Here is an 8,595-nt window from a genome sequence, read left to right on the forward strand (position 1 = left end):
CATAGAAATTTTTTGAATTAACTGATTTGTTTGCTCTAGAGTCCCAGCCAGTGGCGCTTAGGCCTTACTCCTCATTCTGTGCTTAGGATCACTTCTGCAGTGCTCAGGAAACTGTGGGCTGCTGAGAATTGACCTGGGTTGGCCACATGCATGGAAAACACTTCCCTAGGCCTTAGCTGATATTTCTCATATTTTCAATTTGGGGATTTGGTAGATTTTATTTTTTCTCAAGTATTAGGGATTTTTATCTCCCCTTCTTGTTTCAGGAGAGAATACTGCTTTTATCTTGGATAATAGCTTTGGATGTACTGTCTTTTTCTTTTTATCATAAAGTGCAGATAGAAATGGATCTTATTAATTTTAGATCTTTTCACAGTTCTTTGAAATTTCTGGATATTATAATTGCGTTCTTTATTCTCATCTTATTTATAATCAAAATGCATATACACACACATGGGTTATATAATATATATCTTTAACTAAAACAAAACTGAATTGATATTCTAAAAAAATACAGAAATAAGTCAAGAGTTTCCTTGACTATGTTATTAATGAGACATGTGACCTGAAGCAAATTATTTTATGTCTTGGGAGATTGAATCATAGAGTGTATATAATTTTTTTTTTTACTGAAACATCCAAGTATAAGATGAATAATGAACATTATTATGGTTTTCTTTCAATGATTAGTAGAAAGACGGGTTCTTTATTCAGGCAAAAATGGCCACCTGAATTGACTGCTCTCAAGTTTAACAAGTATTTTAGTCATGGTCCTCTGGCAGCGACTCCTAAAAGTAGAGAAAATGATTGATGACAGTGTCTGACCTTGGGAGCCTCTGGCAATTAAAAATTTGCTTGTCTTTTCAGTTGAGTGTGCAGAGACAAGTTCTTTTATAGTAGGTAACCTACCTGAAAAATTGCTAGTGATGCATATACCACATATTAGGTAGATGGGAAAAGGCCCAACTAGGCAGATGTAAATATTGTTCACCAGTCAGTAGAATATGTACTATAGTTCCCTTTTGAAAACTCTGTCCTATACTCTGTGATCCTTGAATGTGATGGTGCAAATCATGCTTTTGTTATAGCTGACTCTCTGCTATTAAGGATTTATGGAAAGTCTGGAAAAGTGGAAAAGAGAAAAATGTCTCCTTTACTGTTTACTTCCTATTGCCATTAGCCTAGCTCTAGCAGAAATGGCTAGTCCAATTTCTAGTTTTTACTAGCCTCTCAGATTACCTTGGAGTTATCAGTCCAAACTTGCTGAAGCACCTTTGTCAGTGGTTTCAGTATGTTCTCCAGAAATACTATTCCTAGATTCTACATTCTGAGAACTCAACCTTTATTCCCTTCTTTCCTCAGTCCCAGTGGAAGAAGCTGCTTCCTGCCATAACTATCTCACGCTTAATTTTTTCTTTCTTTTTTAATATTACTGTTCTCCAGTACCAAAATATCAAGTTCTTATGTCAAATAATATTTGTATTTCTGGACTAGATCAAAACAAATACATCAAGAACATTTAAATACCCAAACAGAAAGATACCCAAACAGATTGTTGCTAATTGTTTGGTTAGCAACAGCTCATAACTGGGATTTGAAGATAGACATCTAGTCCTATGATGAATTTATGTGAATATTCTATAAGATTATGATGAGCAAATAGAAGACAGGAATGTTTTAGTTTAGTTTATACTTTAAAAGCCAAGGAAGTTATGACATATAAATGGAAAGACAAAACAGTCTAATGTCTTCACCCTGCAATGCCATCCCTTAATTATAAAAATTAAATTTGTACCCTACTATATAAAACAAAAAAAAGTTAGATCACAAGGAACTCAAGAAAAGAATATGCATATGCACTATCTTCATCTGACATGCATATTTGTATGCTATCCATCTAAAGCTAACACTCTATGTGAGGGACCAAAGTGTCACAGGTAGGACCCTTGCCTTCCATGCAATTAATCCAAGGTTTTTTTTTCCCTCAGTATCTTATTTGCTCCCATGAGCAATTTCAGAAGTGATTCTTGAGCACAAATCCAGGAGTGAGCCCTAAGCACAGTCAAGGGGTGATCCGAAACCCCAAACAAACAAACTGCACATGAAATGTGCCTTATTTACAAACAGTAGTGGAAGAAAATAACTTTAACTTACACTCTGCTATTTAATTTTCATTCCCACTTTTGGACAATGATTTATTCATCTCAAAAACTGGTATTGACAGTCCAGACTGCCAGGCCTCTGAATGATGACATCAGGAAAATGGAAGAATATCAGGTTACAAAATGAAGAAAATAGATGTAAACCTAGACACCTCCTTCTTGCACTTATTCTTCTTCTCACTTTCTTAATCCTAGACCTGATGAACTACAAATCTAAGAGGACTGCCTTCTCTCAATGTTGCTTTTAAAAGGGTAAAAAAAAGCAAAGCTGAAATTTTGACAAAAAAATAAATACCTGGGAAGCAGAAGGAAATAGTCTTGATAAATAGTGATTCTGTCATTCCTAGGGTGCTCTATCCTAGAAAATAAGTGAGGTAAAAATAAGATTTATACTAACTGAAGAATAAGTAAAAGTCAGCTATAAAGATTCTTTTAGAAATCAGCACAAAATAGAGAACATCTAAAAGCTGCTAAAAGTTATCAGAAGTAAAAGTCTTAAAAATTGGGGGGATGGAGAGATAGGACAGTGTGTAAGGAACTTGCAGTGTCTGACACACAGCTGACCCAGGTTTGATCCTTGACACCCACTGCAAAAAAAAAAAAAATACGTGCAAAGATCTGCAGAGAAGGTTTGTATACAAAGATCTACTCTATTTGACTTGGCAAATAAGTCTAATTACTTGGGTTGCTACAGAAGACTTCAGGAAATGTAATAAACAATGATATGATTCGTTTTCTACTATCTCAGGGAAAATGCATTATGCTACACACACAAAAGGACACTTGAATCCCCAAAATGTCTCCCAGCCCCCCCCAAAAAAGTAAGTATTTATTTAGTTTTTTTTTTTTTTAACCAGACTCTGCAGTGCTCAGAGCTTACTCCTAGCTCTGAGCTCAGTGATTATTCCTGGTGAGCTCAAACCATGGTGGCTGTGTGTAAGGCAAGTTGTCTACCCACTGTTCTATCTCTCTGCTCCTAGTACAGTATGTCTTTAGTAGCTTGATTCTAAAATTTTAGATAATATCAGCACATGGAGATCTAAAATATATGAACCTATTAAAGTACTTATCCTTTGTTAAGGAAAAGGTAATACTGTTCCAGAATCATAAAACTGAAATAAACAGCAAAGGAACAGTAAAAGATGTGAGGTTAGTAGTAATTGATACAAAATTTCAATAAGGATAAAGTGTGTAAGTTTGAATCTTAAATTGCAGTATTCATGATAAGAAAGAATGTATCATTTTATTTCTTGTTGGCTTGTTTGGGGTTCACATCCAGCTTCCAGGTCTCTGCTCAGAAGTTAGTCCCAGAGGGCTCAGGGGACCTTTTGGTGTCAGGAATGGGTCCTGGGTCTCCTGAACTCAAACTATGTGCCAAACTATTGAGCAAACTTTCCTACTCTACTATTTAATTTTAAGCCCCAAACACCAATATCTCTAATGGAAAAAAAGTGGAACTGAAAGAAATGGAAATTAAAATATACATCTGGAAATATGTTACATGAAAAAACATTCACTGTATCACTGTCATCCTGTTGTTCATGATTTGCTCCAGGGATCACGAGTAAAGTCTCCATTGTGAGACTTGTTGCTACTGTTTTGGCATATCGAATATGCCACAGGTACTTGCCAGGCTCTGCCATGTGGGCGGGATACTCTTAGTAGCTTGTCGGGCTTTCTGAAAGGAATGGAGAAATTGAACCCAGGTTGGCCACGTGCAAGGCAAACGCTATACCCGCTGTGCTATAGCTCCAGTCCTGCTATCGCTCCAGTTCATAGAACAGAACGTAGAACAACAAGCTAAAATAAATGAGTAAAGGTTTTAATTAAATAAGCTGGTGAGGAAAATAACAATTAAATCAATCTGGATAGTCAGTTAGTTATGAATGGGTATGTCTAGTTGAAAATAAACTGAATTCAAGTTAGAGCTCATTCACAGGAATCTTAACGAATGAAATGAAAAAGTAAAATAAAATAACAAATACTGATTCCAGCAAATAAAAGATGTTTCTAGAGCATTAAAGGAGACATATTTAAATTTCCACATAAGCACTACTTTATAGTGCTTCTATTAGCACTATAGAAACAGTGCTTCTATTAGCAATATCTGCACTGCACTGTAACACTCTCCTGTAACACTCTCGTTCCGTTGTTCATTGATTTGCTCAAGTAGCATCTCCATTGTGAGACTTAGTACTGTTTTTTGCATATTGAATATGCCAAAACTTGCCAGACTCTGCCGTGCAAGCAGGATTCTCTTGGTAGCTTGCTGGGCTCTCTGAGAGGGATGAAGGAATCAACCTCAGTTGGCCACGTGCAAGGCAAACACCCTAACCGCTGTGCTATTGCTGCAGCCCAGCAATACCTATGGTATAAATTTTTCTATAAGGATATATTTTTGTATATGTTTCATTGCACGGCAGAGCCTGGCAAGCTACCTGTGGCATACTCAATACACCAAAAACAGTAACAATGATGGTCCTCATTCCCCTGACTATGAAAGAGCCCCCCAATACGCTATCAGACTACACTAGCATGTGACAGGGACAAATGGGAGATTACTGGCACCTGTTCACACAAATCGATGAACAAAGGGATGACAGTGATACAGTGATAAAGTGATATATTTCATTAAAATATAGAATTAAGGGCAGAGAGTCTCTTGTCCGCATGCCTGGCTGTCTTCCCCGGGGCTCCTTGGAGGGGATGGGCTCCAGCTTCCCTCCCCACCCCAAGCAGAGCTCCCGGTGGCCAAAGACCATCGGAAACTAGCTGCAGCCATGCTGGAGGCCCCTCTCCACTCGTTCGGACAGGCCTCATGCATGAAGGAACTGGCAGAGGAACCAGGTGTGTGTAATCCCATCAACGGCCAACATCCAGAGAGACTTAAAAGCAAGCTCCCAGAAGTGATATATTTTGCCTATTTCTCCCTCTGTGAGAAACTGGCAGTCCTCTGAGAGTTTCCTGTCCACATGGGACAGCCTTGCAAGCTTCCCATGGTGTATTCATATGCTAAAGCCAGTAACAAGCTGGATCTCATTCCCCTGACACTGAAAGAGCCCCCAGTTTGAAATTATTAGGAGGGCCGAGTCGAGATAGACTTCTAAGATCTCAGGGAAAGGACGAAATGAGATGTTACTGAGCCCGCCTGAGAAATTGGAGATTAACGAGATATGATCATGATCGTGATAGAATTAAGAGATATCCGAACTTCGCATAGCAAGTCCCTGGTTTCATTGCTTTATAACTTATTTGATGCTACGGAAAAGGCTACTATAATTTCTTTGTCTCAGTTTTAATTATTTCCCTTATGATTCAGTGCTTCCCTTTCCTCTTTCACAACTAAACTGCTTTATGACTCAAAACCTGTCACTCATGGAGAAAATAGCTAATTATAATAATTATCTTTTAAACTGAACTCAGATCCTAGTGAACTTCCATACAGTCTTTAGGATCAGAATGATAATATATGTAAAGTATAGATATAGAAATAACTGTTGCCTTCTATTGTCCCTAGTCCAACTTCTCATTTAGAAACAATATAAATACACTGTTAAATATGGTTAGTATGAAATCACTGTCACTGTCATCCCGTTGCTCATTGATTTGTTCGAGCGGGCACCAGTAACATCTCTCATTGAAAGACTTATTGTTACTGTTTTTGGCATATCCAATATGCACGAGTAGCTTGCCAGGCTCTGCCATCAGGGCTCCATACTCTAAGTAGCTTGCCGGGCTCTCCGAGAGGGGCGGAGGAATTGAACATGGGTTGGCCGCGTGAAAGGCCAGCTAGTAATAAAAATCATTTAGAATATAAGAGATACCTTTGAAGAATTCAGTCTACAAAATTGTAAGAAAGTTTTCTTCTAGATCAGGCCAACAGACTTTGTTTTGAAAATAAGAGTTCTACCTGCATATGTGGGCCGAAGTGATAGCTCAGCGGGTAGAGCGTTTGCCTTGCACATGACAGAACCGGGTTCAATTCCTCCGCCTCTCTTGGAGAGACTGGCAAGCTACCAAGAATATCTCTCCTGCACAGCAGAGCCTGACAAGCAATATTCAAATACAAGCTGTATTTGATATGCCAAAAACGGTAACGACAAGTCTCACAATGGAGAGATTACTGGTGACCGCTCGAGCAAATTGATGAGCAGTGGGATGACAGTGACCTGCATATTTTGCACAGTAACTCCTCCAATAATTTGAATAGTATGAGTAATGGCGCTGAAACAATGAGGTCAGTTTTGACATTACTCAAATTTTTTGCCAAATAGATAATAATCTAATTTTATCTGTAATTTCCAAATTAATATTTACCCATAACATTAGTTTAGGACTAATTATTATTGTTATTTTTGAATAGAGTAGATTTCTTTAAACTGTTTGTCCAATTGATCTGTTATGAACCAATATTTCAGAGAAGTTTCTGCCATAGAGGCAGAGTGGGAGGTGCATGGCAGACCAACAAGAAGGAGGAAAACTGGGGACATTGGTGGTGGAAAATGTACACTGGTGAAGGGATGGGTGTTGGAATATTGTATGACTGAAATGCAATCATGAACAACTTTGTAACTGTATATCTCACAGTGATTCAATAAAAATTTTTTAAAGAAAAAAGAATAATTATTTCAATGATCTCATAAATAAGTATCTTTGAGGAAAGGATCTAGGATTTTTTCTTTTAATAAGAACTGTATGATTTTCTATACTTTGAATGAGTCAGAAATGAATATGTTAGAGATCTAAGAGTTTGAGAAGACTTCAGATTATCTGCTTGTCAATTTGAATCTCTATAAATTAATACTACAACCTAAAGAATTCAGTTCATTTTGAAATGAGAAAATTCAATAGAACCATAGACCAATAGATAAACATGCCTCTCTGTGTAACAGAATGAATGTAGAACATTTAAAGACATAAAACATTTGCATTCCTGATATTGTTAGGGGTGGCAGATCTCTGCCCGGGGGAGGCTCGGAGAGACAAAAGAACACAACCAAGACAACTCTTTCTGCAAACGCACAGGGTTTATTTAAGCCAATATAGCTATATTGGGACCTTCAACTGTGCCTCAATAGCGTGGCATAGCCGAAGGCCGCAAACTCCAAAAAGCAGGCTGTATTTATACCCTTTTGGGGGAGAAGGGAAAAATAACACGTATTGCAGCATCAAAGGGAAATCACACCTATAGATCAAAGGGGATCACAGAGAGGTCGCTTCATTTGCTTGTCTCAACATTTGTTGACTGTTAACTGCTTCCCTGCAAATGTTTGCTTACAGTTCCTAGGGCAGTTTGTTGGCCCATTTGGTGACAGTTTCCTGCCCAGCGGTAGGTCACGAAGAAAATATCTTTCAAAGCAGTCAAACAGTTACAAAGGCAAATTTAACTCTTAACCTGCCCTCCTCTTCAATATCTGGGTTCATTACTAAAATGTCGGCAACCGAGAAGAATTTTATAGGTCTTTTAGTCATGTTTTATGAAACTGATTTAGTGTAATCTAGAATTTTGAGAAAATGGGATTGAGAGAATGTTTTCCAGAATCTGTTTACCTAAACTATATCACAGCTTTATCTCCTGAGATATCTGCTTTTCATCTGTGAAAAGGATATAACAATAGCTTCTACCAAATAGAATAGATGTAAAAAGGAACTATACTAAATATAATTAATAATTTGAAATAATTGTAAGAATTATATAGTCCCTTAAATTATTATTCCAATAATTTATATTAAATGGTTTTAAGAATACATATAAAATAAAAGAGTACATAGGATACATACATGACATTTTGTTTGAGGTTTGCATGGGGTCCTCCCAGCAGTGCGCTGGAGCTGAGAACATAAAAATATTTCAATCTTTGCCTGGTAATGTAGTGCACCTCAGACATGGTAGAGTTCCGTAGAGCACATCAGGCCAAGGAAATCAAACTTGAACTTGCAGTACACCCTTTTGAGCATTATCCCTGACCACTGGCCCCTTATATCCATTTGACAATATGCAATCTATGTATTGAACTAAGTACAATTATCTCAATCAATCCTCCTAAATTAACTTAGCCCCATTTAAGCACTGAGAGTCAGAAAATGTAAATAATTAAACCAAACTCACATAAATTTACAGGCATTTTAAGCCAAGTGTTGATTGCTCTTTATCTAAGAGAAATCACATCCAATTGGGCTCAATAAAAATAATTGACCCAAATGACTATATAATTTCTTAAGTTTTTACCGTTTAATTCATTTTGTATGGTACTGGCCTGGATTAGTTTCTGTAACGTTGATGCTCTTTGTTAGTAGTTTTGTTTAGCTTGATATATTTTCATTAGTTTTCATTTCTCAGGCTTCTTTCCTCCAAGAGGGCATTTTCCCAGAAGATAGAAAAGGAGATGGTTCGTTTTAATCAGGGTCAACTTCGCTCAAAGGGATAATCTCT

Source organism: Sorex araneus, chromosome X (genome assembly GCF_027595985.1).
Source record: "Sorex araneus isolate mSorAra2 chromosome X, mSorAra2.pri, whole genome shotgun sequence".
Lineage (NCBI taxonomy): Eukaryota > Metazoa > Chordata > Mammalia > Eulipotyphla > Soricidae > Sorex > Sorex araneus.